General features: G+C 34.1%; 1 protein-coding gene across 2 annotated transcripts in view; it reads right to left on the reverse strand.

Moving 5' to 3' along the window:
- Drp1 (dynamin related protein 1) overlaps positions 1-12,755 on the reverse strand; it is a 62,701-nt gene that overhangs the window by 12,199 nt on the left and 37,747 nt on the right. The window lies entirely within an intron of this gene.

The following is a 12,755-nucleotide window of genomic DNA, read 5'->3' on the forward strand; positions in this document are numbered from 1 at the left end:
AAGTGTAACATCTAAAATGTGTCAAATGACCAAGAAGTCAGGTTTTTCAGGAAGTGTCAGCAATAGGTCATTTTTAATATTCAAGATAGTCAGTGAAATATCTTTACACCCGACCTTTATATTAAAATATATAAATAGTGGGTCCAATTAACGATTAAGCAAAAAGATTTCGATCGTTTAAATTTGTACGCTCCGGCTGACTGTCCGTTCGCTTATTAGTGCAGCCAAAACGGCAACAATTACAGGAAAACTAATGACGATTCGGATTCAGCATTTAGTAATCCAAGGAAGCCATTATGAAATCTCATCGGAAATTTTTACTTCATATTCAGATAAAACTAGAAAATAGATTTATTCCCAAACTATGATAGCTAGTATTGTTCTGAAGCTATTTTCTTATAGTATTTTAATATATTTACTATTTTTATTGGGTATTAACAATTTCAGTTTTAAAAAACGTTTATTTTGAAGTTTAGATTGCCACTACAGATTTCGTTCTCTGAAATTTTAAATCGAAAATGTATTTTGGGAATCATTTCCGAAGTGGAATCTAAATGTCAAAATAAACGTTTTGAAGCAAAACTTCTACATTGGCGTTGTATTACTTTTTTCTCTACGTACAGTAAAATTCTGAGGCTGGTATCACGGAACTAGCGCTATCACGAAGATAGCGTCGTTACGGGTAGCGTCATAGAATAATGGTTGTTTACATCGATTCACTATTCTGTATCAATTTGTTTCTAGTCATATATTTAAGGAGGTTTAAATTAAAAACTGAATGATAAATACCAAATAAAAGGTAGACATTATAAATGAGAAGTAAAAAATTAAAAGAATATTTGTCACTAAAAGATTCGATTCGTAACGATTACCAAAATTTATACTCATAAATGTCATACAATTAATAACAACACTAAATCATTTGTTTAAATTTTTATATCGCCCTTTTTAAAATAATTTCATATAAATACAATTATTACTTTTAAACATATTATTTAGTTTATATAATAGTTTTTACTATGAATTGATATTTATTTATATTTTATAATTAATTTAATATTTTGTCTGAATTTCAAAGCTATCTGAGAAGTAAACGAGATATGCCTTATTAATGCCTTATTATGCGACGTTAACAGGGCGCGTTAGAAGCAAATATAATAATTTATTGAATTTGTTTATATTATAAACCATGTAAACAGAAATAAGAAGCAAACACGATGGTGGGACGATGAATTAAAAGCCCAAATAAAATATAAAAAACAGAAATGGAAAATATACTTAAACAAGAAAACAGAAAATAGTTACGAAGAATATAAACGACAAAGAAAGGTGGTGAAAGAAATGGTACTGAAGAAGAAAGCCTGGGATGAGTTTGGAATGAAGATGGAGGCAGATAGTCGTAGTAACCAAAAATTGTTTTACAAGGCACTAAAGACGCTAAGAAAAGGTAAAGAAACAACGATAAAACAGGTGAAACGTAAAGACGGCACACTGATTATCAGACCAAATGAGATTATGGAAAGATGGAGACAATACTTCAGCGAACACCAAGACAACCGAAAGAGGAAACTGTAATGATAGAAGTAGAAGGAGAACATGGACAAGAAAATGATATTCAAATAGAAGAAGTCAAAGAAGCAATTAATAATACAAAGAGAGGTAAATCAGCTGGTCATGACAAAATCACTGCTGAAATGTTAAAGACAATGGGACCGAAAGGAGTTGAACCAAAGGAGTTTAACCAAAATTATGAACATGGCTTGGAATCGATGTACAGTCCCCGAAGATTGGAGAATTGGCATAATACTACCAATCTTTAAGAAAGGAGACCCAAGTTCTTGTGAAAATTATAGAGGAATTAATCTACTCAGTATCGTCTCCAAAATATATGAAAGCATCTTAGAAGAGAAATTAAGACACATCGTTGAACCACATCTGGATGAAGTACAAAGTGGGTTTAGGAAGGGACACAGTACGCAAGACCATATATTTACGTTGAAACAAATAATTGAGAAAGCTAGAATAAAGAACACATAAATATATATAGCATTTCTAGATATTGAGAAAGCATTTGACAGAGTGTCCCAGGAAGCAGTTTGGAAAAGTCTGCAAAATCGAAATATTGACCATCAACTAACAGGTGCTATCAAAAGTCTGTATCAAAATAACAAGAGTTATGTGCGTAAGGATAACTTGGAATCAGAGATGTTTGCAATAAACGAGGGTCTAAGACAAGGAGGTATTATGAGCCCCACACCGTTCATATTGATTATTGACGACATAATTAAGGAAACAAAAGCAAGTATACACAAAGTACATATCGGATATAGTAAACTACGACCGGTTGGTATAGATGAGTGTGCATTCGCAGATGATCTCATGTTATGCGCTTCCAACGAGAGGGACCTCCAGAAAAATATAGATAGATGGAATAATGAGCTGGCAATTAGAAACATGAAGATTAATGTTAAGAAAACCAAGGTGATGCTAATAGCGAAAACTAAGCGAAATGTTAACATAGAAATTAACCAACAACTCATAGAACAAGTAGATGCATTCAAATACCTAGGGGTTACAATAGACAGAGAAGGTACCATGCAGAATGAAATAACAGAAAGAATAAGTAGCGCTTCAAAAGTGTACCATAATCTTAGTAGAGCATTCATAGGTAAACCTGAAATCAGCAGAAGAACCAAAATGACAGTTTATAAGACAGTATTCCGACCAATCTTGATATATGGAAGCGAGAGCTGGGTTTTAACAAAGCAATTAAAAAGCAAGATACAAGCCATTGATATGAAATATCTAAGACGAGTCAAAGGAATAACACGGCGAGACAAAATAAGAAATGAAGATGTTAGAGAAGAACTGGGCATAGAATCTGTACTACACGCTATTGAAACACAACAAATAAAATGGTTTGGTCATCTGTGCCGAATGAGCGACAACCGACCCGTTAAGCAAGTCTGGAAGGCTAAAGTGAAAAAGTTTAAAACCAGAGGCAGACCACGGAAAACCTGGGATGACGAAGTAGGGCAGATTTTGAAAAGTAGGGGAATGGAATGGTCAGAAGCTAAAAATAAGGCAAAAAACAAGAAAGAATGGACAAAATTCGTGCACAGAATAGAATAGAAAAAAAATTCTGTAGTTTCATTGGATTTGAGATGTAATGTGTATCTGTAACCTGTATTTGTATTTACCTCACACCTTAGGGTAGAGAGGTGTTCGATTATATATATATATATATATATATATATATATATATATATATATATATATATATATATATATATATATATATGTATATATATATTATAAAAACTTAATAAACAATAAAATTACTTTATTCAATTTGAAAAATATTATTTAAACTTTAAAAATACAGAAAACACAGTACGAAGCTTCACTCTAGTCTTCAGTACGTCCACCGTTCCACTTTTTTTTAAACGGAAATTGTTAATTTCCTATAAAAATAGTAAATAATCTGATAGCTAGAGCAATTTAGATATTTTATTCATAGTCTATGTGAAAAAAATATCTAGACTTTTGAAAAAAAATGTCATAATATTAATAATAAATATCAGATGACTTCCCAGCATTTTATTCGTTATAGTTCTTTATTTCATAGCTTAATGAAAATCAGATGAAACTTTTTATTCACCTGATTCATAATTTAATCATAATGAAAATCAGATGACTTTTATTAAATGAGGCGCTAATATCTGGGAGCAAATACATTTGTAATGGGTCGTTTCTTTTTAAGTGCAAACATACAACCAGTAAAACAAGGTACATGTTTAATCAAGTATGAAACATAGCATTTTTAAGGCTTCCTGATCAAAATTAATGTGATTTTCATAGAAATATCTTTTAAAATACAGAAGCAAATAAAGGATGAGACTGCGTTCTCACTATATAGGTGAACCAATGAAGGTATCTAATTCTTAGTCTTCATGAACAAGTATGACGTTGATATTTTTTCAAATGTTTATTTTTATATATAATATAAAACCAGAAGCAAAAGTTCATAATTACATTTATTATTAGGCACTTTTTGACCTACAAGCATTACCATAAAAGTATTGGTTTTAAAAGTCTCCTTGAATCCTCAGATCACTTAATATTACATTAACTATACGTGAGGTGACTATAGGGGAAAAGTGCAAAAAAAGTTTAAATTGACTGAAGAAACGTGCAGTTTTTTAGTGTGATTAAGGAGAGGAGTCCCTGTTGAAGGTAACCGGGTGTCGCCATCTCTTTTATTGAGGCTGTGCGGAAACTTTGTTCTAATCTCACACACAAATAAGTGGGTTGAATTGTTCTTCGATTGGGAAACTGCTACCAAATTAATAAGTACCAGGTGTAAAACAACATAGTCTATTTTTAGCTCGATACACTTGATCCAGCGATGCTTCAACTTCTTTAACCCATCCGAAAAATACGTTTTCCCGAAGTCTGCAAAGTACGCTTCCGTAGCGCTGATGACCTCTTGTTTCGACTTAAATGTCTACCCAGCGAGTGCCTTTTTCAAGTTTGGAAACAAAAATAAGTAACCCGGGGTCAAATCTAGAGAATATAGTGGAAGGGGCAACAGTTCGTAGCCCAATTCGACCAATTTCGCCATGGCGACGGCGGAGGTATGAGCGGGTCCGTTGTAATGGTGGAAGAGCACTTTTTTCTTTGCTAAATGGTGTCATTTTTCTGCAATTCGGCGTCGAATCGGCCCAATGATTGGGCGTAATAGAGCCCTATGTCCGTTTTTCCATTCTCCAGGTAGTCGACGTAGATCAGCCCTTAAGAATCCCAAAAAATCGTGGCCATCGCCTTTCCCGACTATAGGACAGTCTTCGCCTCCTTCGGAGCACGTTCGTCTGATGCCGCCACTATTTCGACTGTTACTTGGTCCCTGGTGTGTACCAATGGATTTATGTTTCGTTAACGGTTACGAAACGATGTAGAATTTATAGATAGTACGGTTAATTTATAGATAGTACGATAGTTACGAAACGAATGCGTAATCCTTCGGATTACACTTAAATAACGTCAAACACTGCTCTCAAGTGATCTCACGGTTAAACTTATTGTCTGAAGTGAGCAAACGCGGCAATCATCGCGCCGACAGCTTTCGCATGTCCAAAATTTCACGCAAGATATGACATACTCGGTCTTTTGAGATACCTACTGTCTCAGCTATCTCGCGTACCTTCAGTCTTCGGTCTGCCAATATGATATCATGGACTTTTGCCACGTTATCCTGTGGTAGTCGACCTCGGGGCACCTGGGCATGGCTTATCAAAAACCGACGTGCGACCACGTTGAAACTCAAACCAATTTTTGAGGGCTGTTGTCGAAGGAGAAGAGTCACCGTACACAACATCCAAACGCTCTTTGATTTCGCTGCGCGATTTCCCTTGCAACAACAACAATCGAATCACCGACCGATAATGCTCTTTTTCCATTTTTCTAAAATCCGCTTATACGCCTGCTTTCACACGCGGTCGAAAAAACTACGAGTCCGATTCGGCTGAAATTTTAACATTAGCCGTCTACAAGAATGTATTACACGATAGTAGATTTCTCTTGAGATAGTGGCGCCATCGGGCGGTGAAGCTAAGTACTTATCGGACCGCCTATGTGATTAAAAAACAAGCGATTCATTACACTAAAATTTCAATTTGTATTAGTAAAACTCACGAAAATAAAGACAAATTTATTTTTATATGGGTAATAGTGCAAAATTGCATTCAAACCTGATTTTAAGGGTATTGTCTGCACGGCGGTTAAGAAGTGTGTCGGTTCCCTTTTCTTCTAACAAAAGGTCTTCTTTGAGACTCTGCTGAAACATCTGGGCAGGATAAAATGACCAATTAGTCAACATTTTTACGAAGCCTATTTTTCAATTTTTAAATACACACAATTCCAGTAACTGAACGGAAAACAAAATAACAAAAAAAGCTAAGAAGTAAAAAATTGCTTTTATTCCATTTGGTTTGAGAATTTTATATATTTTTGTAGGTGAGCCTTTGATGATTTTCAAAAGATTTGCAAGACGTTTTTTAGTTGCCATTGTCGATTTGTTGAATTATAGCGTCAGTCCTAAATCTAGATGTATAAAGGTTCACAGAGTTCAGAGTTTCATAGCCTCGCAGTTAAACTTCTTTTCGCTGTTAAGAGTTCTTATATCTTGAAAAGACTCTTTCTTGTTTCTCTTATGATTCACGTGCTGGTTACTGGTGTTTCAGCTAATTGTTTTCACATTGGTAGCACATATAATAAATTTCAATGTACGCAATACTTTAGTTTTAATATGAAAACGTCCCTTGGGATACATTTTGCGAAAGAATTAGTTTTTTCATAAATTATTCGGCCATAAATATGTAATGTTTCGATTTAAAATAATATATAAAAAAATTAATTATAACATTGAATAAAAAATCAGACCTGCCGTGGGTATTAATAACGACATCGTATAAACTGGACCGAGAGGTGATAAAACAACTATCTCAGCAGATGCTATATTAGTAGCACTATTACATAAACAAAACTGCAAATAATCTATATTAGTATCAAACTCTATTAACGAAAAACTTATAGTATAGTACCTTGATTACAGACATAAATTCGTTATAGCTAGTAAGAGGCAAAATTCTCAACAAATCGTTAATGAAATCTCCTCTTTCTTCCGGTTCAGCTACCGGTCTCTATAAACATTAAAAAAATGTTGAAATTCGCTGTCTTCGCATGTACAACTACAAACGCACACAAAGTATTGTCAATTTTTATAAAGAAAAATGTAGATTTAGGACAATTTCGTCATAAGCTAGTAGAAATTTTTGTAGGAACCAATATGCTAGCAGATATTGTAGTATTTTTTACCGCATAGAATACTTTTTCATTTATCGTTCATATTTTCTTAGACATTTTAGAGTATCCTATGTACAGTTTCCGCACTTTTTTCTTGCAATCAAATTTCTATACGTTTCCAAAGTAAAAATTATTTTAATTAAATGGTACACTTAGATCAGCGTTTCTATATGTGATTGACTTAGAGAAAGTATTGGACAGAGTAAAACTAAAAAATGCAATTCATCTTTTGTATACATAATGGAGAAGTTCCCTTGGACATTATAAAAACTATTGAAAACCGCTACGAAAACAACAAGATGGTAGTCAGAATACATAAAAAACTTACAGAACCTATAGACAGAGGCAATGGGATACGACAGGGGGACTCATTAAGCTACGTGCTCTTCAATTTAATCATATATGAAGTCAAGCGTTAACAAAGGAAATGATACATTTATGCAGATGATGAAATATTGATACCAATAGAATACCAATATAACAATACCAAGATGAAGATACTTTACAAACACTAGTTCACAGATTCAACAAATATGCAAAAGAATTTAATGTGGCGATCATATTTCAGAAAATCAAAATAAAGTAAGCAGTAAAGAACCAGTCAGTAATGAACAAGTAATGGACCTATTAGATATTATATTGTCCAACCTTGAAGACACGGAAAGAGAAGTGAGAGATCAAGTACAAAAAGCAGATAGACTGGCAGGAACGCTGAAACAAACTTAGTAACGCTGACATGAATTTAAGAATTTATAAAGCCAGTAGAAAAGCAATAATGATGTATGCATCAGAAACAAGACTCGACATATCCACTACAACAAGGCTAGTAAAAACGGCGGAGATGAGAATACTGAGAAGAATTACAGACCGAAAGAGAAGTGAAGACATCAAAAAAGAAATTAATCCGCCAAGAATTTCTTCCAAGTATGTGCTTAGATGTGTTAAATTATGTTATAGAGTATCTTAAACAGTGGGTTCAAAAGTGTTATTCCTGACTATATACCTCTGTAATTGCCACATTCAAGCTGACCGAATTTCTTGTATAGTGGGCACAGCGAACTGATGTTCCATTTCTCATGGATTTGCTCTTCTTCTCATACTGTTGCTATAATCTTGTGAACTTACTGGGCTAGGTCCTTACCCCATACTTGTACAATTCTGATGGGATTTTATCAGTTTCTGGTGCTTTGCTGTTTTTTATTTTTTGGATAGCTTCAATTGTTTTCTGTAAGATTTGTGCATCGACTTCGTTCTGATTTTCTTCAGGCTTTAGTTGCATGGTAGAGACAAAGTTATCATCATTAATGAAGAGCATATCCTTGGAATGCTCCGCCCATCTCTTAAGCATGTTCTTACTAGCTACTGTTTCCATCCTTAATATATATCTTTTATAAAGGAATTTTTAAATATTTTTTTTTCTGTAATACCTTCTCGCATCACTGTGATTCCTAAGAATTTACAACTCTTCTATCATCTTAGTCTCATATTTTCTTTTATTTCTCCTGTGTACATGTTGTTTTCCACTCTTCTTAGTTCCTTAAAGGATTCATCATTTCCATTGATCCCATTACTCATTCTTTGAAGAAAGAGTAGTTTTTTCTTCTTCCCTTCCTAGTATCTGATTTACTGCAAATTCTATGACTTCTTTACATATATCCCATTCTCCACTTAGTGTATGTTCGTGTTCTATATCTTCTCTTCTTCTTTTTATGTAGACATGACTCTGTCTGTTTTTCAATGAGCCTCTAGTAAGTTGTACCATCGTTTTCGTGGTCTTCCTACTGATCGTCTTCCTATTGGGGAACCGTCTCTTGTCGTCGTTACTACTCTATTTGTTGTCATTCGGCTTATATGATCGTTCCATTCTACTCTTCTATTTCTTACCCAGTTCTTGATGTTCTCCACCTTGCATTCTACGTAGTATACCTGTACTTCTAGCTCTGTCCCATAGTGTCTTACCATCAATTTTTCCAAGTGTTTGCATCTCTGCTGTTTCTAACATCCTTTTTGTCCTTTCTATATCAGGTAGTGTTTCTGCCGCGTATGTAATTACTGTATGTCATCTGATAACTGTTTTCTAAATTCTGTCTTTCATTTCTTTATCGATATTTTTATTTCTCTCTATTGTTTCTTTCAGGCAACCTGCGGCTCTGTTTACTCTATTCACTTGATCCTCCATTTCAGTTTTGAGCTTTCCGTAGCTAGATCATGTGATGCCTAGATATTTAAACTCCATCATTGTTCTATTATCTGACCTTCCAGCTCCAATTTGCATCTTGGTAAATTTGCTGTCATAAGCATGCATTTTGTCTATTTTGGGGAAATTAACATATTAAATTATCTGGGGGTTATATTAAATTGGTGCAGCATACGTTGTAAATCATCTTCAGTTTTAGAGAGTAGTATTGCGTCGTCTGCACAGCAGATTATTTTAAGTTGTTTTTCTGCCATTTGGTATCCTTCTTTAATTCTTACTTCTTTTTTAAGTGGAAAAAAGTAAAAAAGAACTAGAACAAGTATGGAGAATTACCAGACAAAGAGACGAGAAGAAAAGAAAATAAACAGAATGAAGAAACGAAACCACTTAAAAAAGGAACTTCAATATATAGAAAACCTCAACAGAGAGAAAGAATTCAGAACATTCTATAAGAAAGTTAACATCAACAGAAAAAAATTCAAGGCAAACACAAATCAATGTAGAAGTTTGAATGGCGATCTATTAACAACAAGAACAGACGTACTAAACCGACGGACGGAATATTTTAACCAGATACTTAATATAGAGGAAGAAGAAGAAAACCCGGAAGACGAAAGCTGTGAGGTAAGCGGAGCAGATGAGAGGGTGGAGGATCCACCAACGATCCTGGAAGTTAAAGACGCTGTAAACAAACTAGCCAGAAACAAATCACCCGGAATAGATAATCTCCCAGCGGAATTATATATAGAGGGTGGCGACGATATCATAATAGCGCTACAGCAGCTTATAAAAGAAACATGGATACAGAAGTCCCTTCCCAGTGATTGGAATATTGGAATACTTTGCACCATACACAAAAAGGGAGATATATTTGAATGCTCTAACCATCGAGGAATTACGATATTCTCCAATATACTATGCCATCGTATGGCACCACATGCAGAACGAATAATAGGACAATACCAGGCTGGTTTCAGAGGTGGTAAATCAACAATTCATCAGATTTTAACCCTGAGACAAATTCTAGAGAAAACACTGGAATACGGTGTAGACACGCACCACATATTTATAGACTACAAGGCAGCCTACCACTCTGTAAATAGAAGAGAATTGTTTAGAGCAATGATAGACCTAGGAGTACCAAATCAGTTGGTAAGTCTAACCAAACTAACCCTTGAAAAAGTTGAATGCAGAATACGAATCCAGGGGAACTCTCTGAACCTTTTAAAACAAATAACAAATAACAAATCTGTGCAAATCCTAGCATAAGCTGATGATATCAATATTGTTGGGAGAACGGAAAACGCAACACGAGAGGCGTACGTAGCACTAAAGGAAGCGGCTACAAAAATGGGTGTAATAATAAACAACAATAAAACGAAATACACGAAAATAGGTACGCATCCACAAATACTACGGCCACTTGTTATAGAAAACGACGCCATCGAAGCAGTTAACGAATTTGTATACCTGGGAACGCTCGTCAATACTGAAAATGACACTACCGCAGAGATAAACCGCAGAATTTGCACGGCTAATAGATGCTACTTTGGGCTTAATCTCCTTTTAAATCTACAGTTATATCAAGAAATACAAAAGTAAAACTCTACAAAACAATAATACGCCCAGTCCTAACATATGGTTCAGAAACCTGGACTTTAACAAAAAGCAATGAAAACATGTTACGATGTTTCGAAGTAACAATACTAAGGCGAATCTATAGAGCGGTAAATGAAAATGGTGTCTGGAGAAGACGATACAACTTCGAACTCTATAGAATATACCAGGAACCAGATATTGTAAAACACATTAAGATAGGACGTCTGAGGTGGGTAGGCCATGTAATGCGGATGGAGCAAACCGACCCAGCTAGAAAAACGCTACTTGATAGACCTATTGGTCAAAGAAAAAGAGAAAGACCCAGAACAAGATTCCTAGGTAACCTAGATCAAGATATGAGAAATATGGAAATACATGCTTGGCGGAGGTAGGCGATGGATAGGGACGAGTGGACAAAAATTCTTGGGGAGGCTAGGACCCACACAGGGTTGTAAAGCTAAAATGATGAAAGTAAAAATTGTTCCATATCAAGGTCGTTATTAGCTCATTGATCTGGTCTCTTTCCGACACTTCTTTGATCCTTCAAGGGATGAGTCTTCTTCCTCTCCAGTTTCCCACCTCTGTTGTTATTTGCAAGTGATATTCTTGATTCGTAGTTTTGATTCTATTAGATAGTGGTCTGAGTCAGCGATAGCACCTCTACACCCTGAAGACGTCCTGAAGGCGAGAGAAGTGTCTACTGTCGATGAGAACATGGTCAATTTGATTCTGAGTCCATCCGGCGATGTCCATGCCACCTTATAGTGTGTCTACATAACTTGAAACCATAAGGAAGACTTTTTTATTATTAATATTATAAGATAATTATTCTTCATAAAAAGCTCTGCAGTGTCTAAAACCTACGATGCAATTATCAGATATCAAATTTTATCAATCTTATACGAGATATGTCAAAATATATGAATTTCGCTCAAGAGAAAACTTGTTCTGTAACTTTATATTTCACAATGTCGAAAATTGAAATTATGAAAAGTTGTTTTTAATTAAAAACTATGTTTAAATATGCAACTACATCCTTCTAATTAAAAAAAAATCAAATTTTCCTCAAATTACCGATACTCAACATAATTTTTATTTATTACAAATATGACAACCCTTCCGTTCCGAAAAAAAAATTGATAAGCAAATTTTCAGAAAACTAAATAAGTACATTAAAAATCTAATGAACATTGAAGAGTTAATAACTTTTATTCTACTGGAACAGAAGAGTTATCATATTTGTAATTAATTATGTTCGATATGGGTAATTTAAGAAAAATTTACAATTTTTTTTTTAATTAGAAATATGTAATTGCATATTAAAACATTGTTTTTAATTCCAAACAACTTTTGATAATACAATTTTCGACATTGTGAAATATAAAGGTACTTTGCTCTTGAGCGAAATTCACATTTTTTATTATACCACGTAAGGGATTTAGAAAATTTGATATCTATCTATCTAATTGCATCTTTGGTTTTAGACCATGAAAAACTTTTTATAAAGAATAACTTTTTTTTCGTAAAATTAATAATAAAAGAGTTATCATATTTGTAATAAATTAAAATGATGTGATTATCAGAAATTTGACAAAAATTTGCAAACATTTTTTTTCCAATTAGCAGGATGAAATTGCATATTAAAACATAGTTTTTAATTCCAAATAACTTTTCATAATAGCAATTTTCAATATTGTGAAATATAAAGGTACTTCACTCTTGAGCGAAATTCATATTTTTTATTATACCACGTAAGGGATTTAGAAAATTTGATATCTGATGGTTGTATCGTACGTTTTAGACCATGCAGAGCTTTTTATGAAGAATAACTTTTTTCGTAAAATTAGTAGTAAACGTTTCCCATATAGTTCAAAGCTACGCCGACACACTGTGTAACCTTTTGTATGGGAAGTAAGTGCTACCAATCATCTTGCCTCTCGAGGCTGTGAAGTTGATTATTCAGCTTCTGTTTTCATTCGTGGCTTCATAAACGCTAAACTTACCAATATATGCTTTGTAGCATTTGTAGCTTTGTACATTTTGGCATTAAGGTCGCCCATCACAATTTTTATATCTGGTGATGTAGTGTTAGCAG

Source organism: Diabrotica undecimpunctata, chromosome 8, assembly GCF_040954645.1.
Source record: "Diabrotica undecimpunctata isolate CICGRU chromosome 8, icDiaUnde3, whole genome shotgun sequence".
NCBI lineage: Eukaryota > Metazoa > Arthropoda > Insecta > Coleoptera > Chrysomelidae > Diabrotica > Diabrotica undecimpunctata.